Below are 11,052 nucleotides of genomic sequence, written 5' to 3'. Positions count from 1 at the left end.
TCTGGCGTTTGACCAGGTCTGAGCTTCGGCTCAAACCCTTTCCACATTCCCCACACTCGTAGGGCTGTTCCCCAATGTGGGACCCTCTGGTGCTGGATCAGGGTGGAGCAGTAGCTGAAGCTCTTCCTACATTCCCCACATTTGTAGGGCCTCTCCCCTGTGTGGCTCATCTGGTGCTGCATCAGATAGGAGCTGTAGCTGAAACTCTTCCCACATTCCAAACACCTGTGGGGCTTCTCCCCTCCATGAGGCTTCTCCACCAGCTCTGAGCTCTGCCTGCATCTCCGGCCACCTTCCTGGCTCAGGGAAAGTTTTTCCTCCTTGCAGCTCCCTGGGCTGGGTTTGCAGCCCCTCCTTGTGAGGGATCTCTGGGGCTTTTCCTCCTCCTCCATCTGTCAATGCCTCGGGAATGAAAAATCCTGGTTTGGGGAAAAAACAAGAGAGGGCCTTGGGCTGGGGGTTCCTCCTTGCCCAAGTACAACTCAGGACAACATTGGGCATCCTGTGTGTATAAGAACCTCCAAAACACCAAGATTTAGCCCAAAAATGCTCCAAACATCATGACACAGATGAAAAATCCACAGAACAGCAAGATTTGGCCAACCCCCCCACCAAAATATAAAGATTCAACCCCTGTAAAAAAGAAAACCACCACCATTTATCCCAATAAATGTCAGAAACACCAAGATTCACCTCTCTCAAATCATGAATTCCTCTCTCTGGTCACTGGATGCATGTGATGGGGACAATGCTCCTGGGGCCTGGGGAGAGGCTGCAGATACAGAGAGGGGTGGAACCTTATGCACTTCCCTGTTTCTGCTCCTCCTCCTCCTCCTGTGTCCCTACTCTTCTCCACATTCCTCTTCCTCCGAATGTTCCTCCTTCTCCTGTACAATCCCACCTCTTCCTCCCCACATGCATTGTTTGACCATTTGCATTGGAATTTTTTCCGTAAATATATGTGGGTGAATTTAACCTGTGGCAAAATTTCAGTATGGGTTTTTCATTGTTCACCTTTTGGATGGAATTTGCATAAACTGGAAGAGCTTCAAAGGTGACACTTTAACAGGTAAAATGTTAATAGAATATTGCTGATAAGAAAAAAAAAAAAAAGCAGATTGTGGGAGGGGGGCACATAAGAGTCATCCAATGACTGCTCTGGAAGAGAAGCAGCGGTTCCAGACAGCCAGGAGACGAGCTTTAAAAAAAAATTAACCCTGCTGGGGCAAAGTGTGGACAAGCTACCAGGGTCTTCTTGCCTGGGGGGGCAATTGGGCTGATTCCCTCTGGCCCTCACCCCAAGCTCTGCCTGCTTGCACAGATGGAATTTGCACAGCTAAACACAGAGCCAATAGTGAGGAAATCTAACTGCAACAAAAATTGGTTAAATTGCAAAGGGAAACAGCAAATGGAGAACATTGTGAAAATTTTACTAAAAAAAGTGGGGGAGATTCAGTCCTCTCCCCACTCCAACATGTGCTGTCACTGTCTATTACATCAGGTGTACTAGAGTATTGGGGTGTTTATGCTAATCCAGAGATATCATTTGGGAATCCAAGTATTTGATGATTTCATTAGAGAAAAGTGGCCAATTGATGCAGCCCTGGCTGGAGAGAGTGCCCAAAAATGAAAGGTGAACAGACAGCAGAACAAATCCTGTAACACCATGGACCAGCCCCTGGGAACCTTATGAATTCACATGAGGAGAAATAAAATCCACCAGTATTTTGTGCAGCAAAATTAGATTAAAAAAGAAATATTATTCTCATTTTCACTATTATGATTAATATTCATACTACTATTATTGTTGAAGTTGTTGCTGTTATTACTGCTACTATTACTATGATTATTGTTATGTAGTAAGGAATATATTAGCAGTCCTCGAAATAATATTCCATTGCCCACCTCCAGCTCCTGACCTTCCTGCTGACAAATCCAGGGAAATGAAGAACAAGACATTTCACCATGGGATGGGATCACATTACCTATTCACAGAAGGAGGAAAAGTTCGTGGAAAATTGAATTACTCCAACTGCTGTTTCCAAATAGATGATAACTGGAAAGTGGTAAAACAGGTCACAAAGGAAACAAGAAAATAGATCATGCACCAGTCCAATCAGGGAAAGAATGGCAATAGGACACGTTTTCATGCTTCCCTGGCTGACCATGGGTTAAGCAAATGCTGTTCCTCCTCTGATATGCTGGAGCAACTCTCATCTTTTTCCCATGCAGACACCTTGCTGAGTGCAGCTCATTCAGCAGCTGAGCAAGGGGATGCAGGTGGCAGCCAGGCCTCCTGAGCTGGAAACGGCTACAAAAGGACAGGGAGGGAGGGACTGAGAATAATCCCAAAATCAAGAAACACACAGGGAGAAAAGTACAGGGTCAGCGAGTCAAATTGCCTTGGAGATAGGGCCAGAAACTTGTACATGAGAAAGCAATGGGAGAAATCTTCACTTTCAGAAAATGTTATTAATTCACACGGACAGCTGCTCACCCTAGATCATGCTCAATTCCTGGAACATCGAGAAGGAGAAACACTGAACAGCGAAAATCCGATGTTATACTAAAAGAGGGGTGCATAGTAATAATGACATGCAGCAGGCGGATCGGGAAACCTGAACCTTCCAAGTATCTTTTTTTCGGGAAAAGGAGAGGGACATGCAGCACGGGAAATGAGGGTAAAACGGAGGCTGCGTTTTAGAGACAGCATGACAAATGCCCACAGCCTCTCCCTTTCTTCATTAATAAAGTCACTTTTACAGGACTCTTCTGTCTCCTTTGCGTACACAAACCTCTCGCGACGTGAATTTTCCCGCACAGCCCCAGGGCCTCTCTCATACATCCCTTGCCCGGCTCGAACTCCTGCCGGGGCTCCAGGTGGGTCCCGGCTCCATCCCAGACTCATTCCCAGCTCCCAGCGCCTTCAGCTCCCGCTCACCCCGAGCTCCCGGCGGTTCAGGGCAGCAGCGGCTCCTTGGCCCGATGCCCGGGCCGGGCCCAGCGCAGCAGAGGCTCCTCAGGCGAGGGTTCTGAGACATGGGAAACTCTGGCAAAGGTACGGGGGTCCATGACGTTCTCAGAGCCCGCCCCTCACTGCGATTGGCTGATTGTGCCGTCACTCCTCCTTCCCGCGCGCTGATGGAGCAAAACCGGAAAAGCCCGACCCCCTGTTCCGCTGCCAGGGCGCTCCTGCCGCAGCAAAGGCGACATTTACGGAGCGCCTGAGGGGACCCGGGAGCGGCGACAGCGGCCGGAGCCCGGTGAGGCGGCGGGCGAGCTCGGAGGCGGACCCAGCGCAGGTGAGAGGCGCGCTCGGTTCCTCGAGGACTCGGGACTCGCTGCAGGCGGAGGGGTCGGACGGGGGCTCTGGCGGCTTCGTTGTGCCGTGCCCGGCCCGTGTTCTCCCCGGGCTGAGGATGCTGCGGGAGGGGCTGCCTGCAGTCTCCTTCCCGCCAGGGCCTCGGGGGTAGCACAGAGGCGGCGGTACCGTCCCCGGGATGCTGCGCTGGGGTCTCCTCCGAGTTTCGCCGCCGCCTCACCGGGTTCCAGCCGCTGCCGCTGTTTCGGGCCCGCACAGACGGTACAACAATGGCGCCTTTGCTGCACCAGGGATGATCTGGGGACAGCGCCAGCCCCTGGCTTGTCGTCCTCTGCACAATCAGTGCGGAGTGACAGCACAATCAGTCAATCGCAGTGAGGGTCGGGCTCTGCACACGGGACAGATTTTGTTTCCTTTCCTCGCGCTCCGCCATGTCTCGGAACCCGGCCCGGGCATCGGGCCAAGGAGCCGCTGCTGCCCTGAACCGCCGGGAGCTCGGGGTGAGCGGGAGCTGAAGGCGCTGGGAGCTGGGAATGAGTCTGGGATGGAGCCGGGACCCACCTGGAGCCCCGGCAGGAGTTCGAGCCGGGCAAGGGATGTATGAGAGAGGCCCTGGGGCTGTGCGGGAAAATTCACGTCGCGAGAGGTTTGTGTACGCAAAGGAGACAGAAGAGTCCTGTAAAAGTGACTTTATTAATGAAGAAAGGGAGAGGCTGTGGGCATTTGTCATGCTGTCTCTAAAACGCAGCCTCCGTTTTACCCTCATTTCCCGTGCTGCATGTCCCTCTCCTTTTCCCGAAAAAAAGATACTTGGAAGGTTCAGGTTTCCCGATCCGCCTGCTGCATGTCATTATTACTATGCACCCCTCTTTTAGTATAACATCGGATTTTCGCTGTTCAGTGTTTCTCCTTCTCGATGTTCCAGGAATTGAGCATGATCTAGGGTGAGCAGCTGTCCGTGTGAATTAATAACATTTTCTGAAAGTGAAGATTTCTCCCATTGCTTTCTCATGTACAAGTTTCTGGCCCTATCTCCAAGGCAATTTGACTCGCTGACCCTGTACTTTTCTCCCTGTGTGTTTCTTGATTTTGGGATTATTCTCAGTCCCTCCCTCCCTGTCCTTTTGTAGCCGTTTCCAGCTCAGGAGGCCTGGCTGCCACCTGCATCCCCTTGCTCAGCTGCTGAATGAGCTGCACTCAGCAAGGTGTCTGCATGGGAAAAAGATGAGAGTTGCTCCAGCATATCAGAGGAGGAACAGCATTTGCTTAACCCATGGTCAGCCAGGGAAGCATGAAAACGTGTCCTATTGCCATTCTTTCCCTGATTGGACTGGTGCATGATCTATTTTCTTGTTTCCTTTGTGACCTGTTTTACCACTTTCCAGTTATCATCTATTTGGAAACAGCAGTTGGAGTAATTCAATTTTCCACGAACTTTTCCTCCTTCTGTGAATAGGTAATGTGATCCCATCCCATGGTGAAATGTCTTGTTCTTCATTTCCCTGGATTTGTCAGCAGGAAGGTCAGGAGCTGGAGGTGGGCAATGGAATATTATTTCGAGGACTGCTAATATATTCCTTACTACATAACAATAATCATAGTAATAGTAGCAGTAATAACAGCAACAACTTCAACAATGATAGTAGTATGAATATTAATCATAATAGTGAAAATGAGAATAATATTTCTTTTTTAATCTAATTTTGCTGCACAAAATACTGGTGGATTTTATTTCTCCTCATGTGAATTCATAAGGTTCCCAGGGGCTGGTCCATGGTGTTACAGGATTTGTTCTGCTGTCTGTTCACCTTTCATTTTTGGGCACTCTCTCCAGCCAGGGCTGCATCAATTGGCCACTTTTCTCTAATGAAATCATCAAATACTTGGATTCCCAAATGATATCTCTGGATTAGCATAAACACCCCAATACTCTAGTATACCTGATGTAATAGACAGTGACAGCACATGTTGGGGTGGGGAGAGGGATGATTCTCCCCCACTTTTTTTAGTAAAATTTTCACAATGTTCTCCATTTGCTGTTTCCCTTTGCAATTTAACCAATTTTTGTTGCAGTTAGATTTCCTCACTATTGGCTCTGTGTTTAGCTGTGCAAATTCCATCTGTGCAAGCAGGCAGAGCTTGGGGTGAGGGCCAGAGGGAATCAGCCCAATTGCCCCCCCAGGCAAGAAGACCCTGGTAGCTTGTCCACACTTTGCCCCAGCAGGGTTAATTTTTTTTTAAAGCTCGTCTCCTGGCTGTCTGGAACCGCTGCTTCTCTTCCAGAGCAGTCATTGGATGACTCTTATGTGCCCCCCTCCCACAATCTGCTTTTTTTTTTTTTTCTTATCAGCAATATTCTATTAACATTTTACCTGTTAAAGTGTCACCTTTGAAGCTCTTCCAGTTTATGCAAATTCCATCCAAAAGGTGAACAATGAAAAACCCATACTGAAATTTTGCCACAGGTTAAATTCACCCACATATATTTACGGAAAAAATTCCAATGCAAATGGTCAAACAATGCATGTGGGGAGGAAGAGGTGGGATTGTACAGGAGAAGGAGGAACATTCGGAGGAAGAGGAATGTGGAGAAGAGTAGGGACACAGGAGGAGGAGGAGGAGCAGAAACAGGGAAGTGCATAAGGTTCCACCCCTCTCTGTATCTGCAGCCTCTCCCCAGGCCCCAGGAGCATTGTCCCCATCACATGCATCCAGTGACCAGAGAGAGGAATTCATGATTTGAGAGAGGTGAATCTTGGTGTTTCTGACATTTATTGGGATAAATGGTGGTGGTTTTCTTTTTTACAGGGGTTGAATCTTTATATTTTGGTGGGGGGGTTGGCCAAATCTTGCTGTTCTGTGGATTTTTCATCTGTGTCATGATGTTTGGAGCATTTTTGGGCTAAATCTTGGTGTTTTGGAGGTTCTTATACACACAGGATGCCCAATGTTGTCCTGAGTTGTACTTGGGCAAGGAGGAACCCCCAGCCCAAGGCCCTCTCTTGTTTTTTCCCCAAACCAGGATTTTTCATTCCCGAGGCATTGACAGATGGAGGAGGAGGAAAAGCCCCAGAGATCCCTCACAAGGAGGGGCTGCAAACCCAGCCCAGGGAGCTGCAAGGAGGAAAAACTTTCCCTGAGCCAGGAAGGTGGCTGGAGATGCAGGCAGAGCTCAGAGCTGGTGGAGAAGCCTCATGGAGGGGAGAAGCCCCACAGGTGTTTGGAATGTGGGAAGAGTTTCAGCTACAGCTCCTATCTGATGCAGCACCAGATGAGCCACACAGGGGAGAGGCCCTACAAATGTGGGGAATGTAGGAAGAGCTTCAGCTACTGCTCCACCCTGATTTGGCACCAGAGGGTCCCACATTGGGGAACAGCCCTACGAGTGTGAGGAATGTGGAAAGGGTTTGAGCCGAAGCTCAGACCTGGTCAAACACCAGAGGATTCACACTGGGGAGAGGCCCTACAAGTGTGGGAAATGCGGGAAGAGCTTCAGTGACATCTCGAATCTGATGCGGCATGTGGTGATCCACACAGGGGAGTGGCTTTACACCTGCTTGGAATGCGGGAAAAGCCTTAGGCAGAGCTCCTGCCTCAGATGCCACCAGTGCATCCGCACCAGGGAAAGGCCTAATGAGTGTCCTGAGTGTGGGAAGAGGTTTCATACCAGCTCCAAACTCCTCAGACATGAGCGGATTCACAGAGAGGAGAGGCCCTTCCGCTGCCCCAACTGCGGGAAGGGATTCAAGGAAAACTCCGCCCTCACTGTCCACCGGCGAATCCACAGTGGGGAGATGTCCTATGAGTGTCCTGAATGTGGGAAGAGCTTCTCAGAGAGCTCAACCTTGAACTGTCACCAACGGGGTCACCACTGAGGGAAGCCCTGTGAGTGTCCTGACTTCGGGAATAGCTTTGTGCTGTGCTCTGACTCCATCCCCCATGGGAGGATCGGTGTGAGTATACCGCAGGCCGTTTAGAGCTCTCAAAATTGGCAGAAGGTATCAGGATCTTCCCTAAAATGGGCTCCCCATGTCCTTCACTGTGAGGCCCCACTGCAACGTCAGAGCCTGTTGGAGTGTGTCAAATAGAAGCCTCTGTGAGTCCCTCAGAGAGAGAGAGAATGCAGGGATTTAATTAGTCTTTACAGAAATTAAAATACTTTAAATCACGCAGACATGAAGTAGAAGTGAAAGTTTTAGGTTTAAGTTAGGAGTATTATTACATCACATAAATATGAAGTAGAAGTTTTAGTTTTAAGTAAGAATGGACTCTAAATGCCTTAAGAGAGTAAAAAGCCCTAAAATCTTGTTAAAAGTTCAGGAACTTAGTCCCAGACTGTCCTAGGTTACAGTGTAAAGATGTGCCCAAAAGTATGTATTCTATCAGCATCTTCATGAAGTGTTGAAACCAGGTGCAGCAGAGCTCCATATCTACATGGGAGATCTCTGCTAATGGTGCATCTGTTCAAAATCAGGTGGGGCAGTGTTCTTTATCTTTTCCTCAACCCATCCTTCCTTTAGGAAGATACCATATGTTAATGGCCGTTGAGTCCCACTGCATGACTGATAAAATGACATCATCCCATAGTGAAATGCTCCAAGCAGGGGAAGAAGCCAAGGATTTCCTTCGTAGATAAAATCTACAAACTTAGGAACACCAAGGCGGCCTTTTCCCAGAGGTATAGGAATCTTTCCTCTGGATTCCAGAGGAAGATCAGACCTTTCCACATCATCACTGGAGCTTTGGAGGAAAACTGCACCCTTCTGCAAAACCACTACTGCAAGACAACTACATCTGTTGCTCCAGGAGGACTGCAGACACCATTAATGGGACTGCTACAAGCACCCTAACAGACAGGGTGTCAGGTTATATTCTGACCTTGTCCGTGTTTGGGGTTTAGTTGTTATTTTTTTAGTTCTGTATTTTTATTTTAATTTTGCTAGTAAAAGAACTGTTAATGCTATTCCCATATCGTTGCCTAAGACCTGCTTAATTTGAAAATTATAATAATTTGGAGCGAGGGGGTTTACATTGTGCATTTCAAGAGAGGCTTCTGCTTTTCTTAGCACACATCTTTCAAACAAAGAAATTTTGGCGCCTTCTGTGGGGCACGATTGCATCGAGAGAAAAAAGAGTAACAGTTCTTGAGTGACCTAATTTTTGTGTGCTGGATATAAAACCTCATTAGGTGGCATCGTGTGGTCTGGCTTGCCCTGGTTCAGGTGGCACGTGGTCATGGCTATATTTCTCCCATTTCCAGGCCCGTATCTAAACAGGGGCCCTTGAACTAAGGCTGCTGTGGCTGTGTTGGGGGTTGGGGTTTGTTCCTTTCCTTTTTCTCTCTGTGGAATTTTCCCTGTTATGATGCTAAGGAAGCTGGTTGTGCTGCACCCTAGCTCATGATGGCAAGTGACAAAAGAGATGGGGAGTAGCTGGGCAGGGTCTGGCCCTTGTGCTCGCTGATGGGGTGAGAGGAAGATGTCTGGGGGCTGTTAACTTCCACCCCCGCCATCCCAACACCAGGAGCCAGGTTCTCTGCTGTGGGACACTGCACTGCTGCGTTTCCCGCTCCAGCTGCTGCCTCTGCACATGCAGCTGAGTGCCACAAGCCCTGTGGTGAGCGGGGAGTCCTTCCTCCATCCCTTCTCCCACCTGGGACATTGCTGACATTGTCCCAGCCTTCCACAGCTGCATGGGACCTGCCCTGCGCCCACCACTGGTACTGAGCACAGAAAAAGTGTCTGTGGCCAAAAAGGACTGGAGCTGAGTTTCTGTTCTTTTTGTTGTTAATTTTCAAAGCTGCTGTTGTCTTTGTTTGTCTAGTTAGATATATTAGTAAAGAGCTGTTGCTCCTACCCCCATATCTCTGCCTGAAAGCCTCTGGTTGCAAAATTATAACAATTAGGAGGGAGGGGGTTTACATTCTCCATCCTGGAAGGAGCTCCTGCCTTTCTTGGCAAATCTCTGTCCTTCAAACCGGGACAGATTTTGGTGCCCAGACAGTGGGGCCTGAGGGCATTGGGAGCAGGGTGAAAAAAGGAATAGCAGTTCTTGAGTTACCTAAGGTTTTCTGTTAGGTGGTGCTATGTTTTCCAGGTTAATCTGGCTTGGGCACCATGTGATCACAGATGCATCTCTCCCATTTGCAAGCCCTTATTTGAACATTGGTCCCCTCACCAAAATTACTGTAGCTATTGCTATTAATCAGTTCGTTTGGTGGATTCATCAGGTGAGGCACTGATGGATTTTTAACTTCCTCTGGAACTTAGTCACCTGGATCTAGAGTTACCACACTCTAACTGTGTGGTTTTGGAGTTACTTCAATAATGGCACTTACTGTGAGGAAGTGACAGCAGAGGAAATCTTCCCCCAACCCATCACCCGGTTTTTTCATTCCACCCCAGCAGTTTTCAAGGAGTTCAGATCCACTTTAAATGCTAATGATATCATAGAGTGGCTGGTGTTGCTGATAGGCCTGTTCTATTTAGTATTCAAAGATAAGGGGGGATTGACTGGGATAACAACCCTGATACCTAACCCAGGAAAGAGGGATGCTGCCCTAAAGCCTGATGCTGCCCCAGAGCCAGCCCCGGCCCCAGAGACTAGGGATGCAGCCCCAGGCCCTGACCATGCCCCACAGCCCATCGCAGAAAGGAACCACCTGGAGTGGATGGGGGTTCTAGTAAAGGAGATGGGCGAGATGCCGAAGGAGCACGTTTCCTCAGCTGGTGAGAAACCCTCAACCCTGCCCCTGCTTTAAAGAGCAAGAGTCTGATGGTGCTGCAGTGCCATGATCCTCCCCACTCTCTGACCATTCTTCTGGCTACCTCTGAGTCAGAGATGGAGGGAATTTGGCACAGAGAAAGCAAAAGACCAAGGAAGCTCTTGTTCCCGGGTTAATCCAAGCTTTATTCCTGAAGTGGTCCAGGGGAAAAAGAGGGCGAACAAAGGAGTGGTGAGGAATTTCAAATCTTAGGTCAGGGGAGGGGAAACCGAGTTGCAGCCAATGGGGCTGAACTGGTGGGGAGGGGCTAAGGGAGGGCTGAACCAACTTCACAGAATTTAGCGGAGTACAGTACAAAACATTTTTCTCCATCTAAATTAGTGAAATGCAACATCTCCCCATTTTTTGTTTAACAAAGTTAAAGGAAATGCATCAGGTTTTCTGTAAAAGGAAAAACAAACATTTTTAAAGCATGCTAAAAGTCTCTGTGTCTGCCGGAATGTAGCCACATCTTAGGAAGATTTTCTGTCCTCTTTCCAGTGGCATCTTCTTTTTGAAGCAGCGGCTGCTTGCTTATCCCCTTCTGCCAGAGCTGAATGCTTGGGGATAGAAGGTTCCACCCACATCTGGGCAATCCACAGAGGGCCCGAGGGAGTGGCTGCACATGCATAACCACACCCCCAGGTAAGGAGCTCACAGGGACCTTTGGTTTCCGAAGTTTCTAATGAAGACTGGAGGGCACTGGGACAATTTGAACTGATTACCACTATTAAAGTGACATACCACAGGTAGACTCATATTTTCAAATGAACAATTTAGAAAATTGATAGTAAACATGGCTTTGCAGAGCTTCTGCTGTGAAGACATCCACACATTTGAACTGCTCTGTCTTTCCAGGACCTGCTTGGGTGTCTGATGGGCATGCTCGATCACACCTTGGCCTGTGGGGCAGTGGGGGATTCCAGTTTTATATTTTCCATTCCCCACAGCCGGATAAACTCTAGGA

General features: G+C 48.7%; 1 long non-coding RNA gene across 1 annotated transcript; it reads right to left on the bottom strand.

Annotated features, from left to right (window-relative positions):
- Positions 1-245: 245 nt before the first annotated feature.
- On the bottom strand, positions 246-3,029 carry LOC306815505. The gene is made up of 2 exons (XR_013777411.1): positions 2,942-3,029; positions 246-419 (listed from the first exon to the last, which is right to left on the bottom strand). It is a non-coding gene; the product is annotated as an uncharacterized lncRNA (long non-coding RNA).
- Between the last annotated feature and the right edge of the window lie 8,023 nt (positions 3,030-11,052).

Source organism: Erithacus rubecula (assembly GCF_903797595.1).
Source record: "Erithacus rubecula genome assembly, contig: scaffold_148_arrow_ctg1, whole genome shotgun sequence".
NCBI lineage: Eukaryota > Metazoa > Chordata > Aves > Passeriformes > Muscicapidae > Erithacus > Erithacus rubecula.
This window is presented reverse-complemented; position numbering and strand designations above follow the sequence as displayed.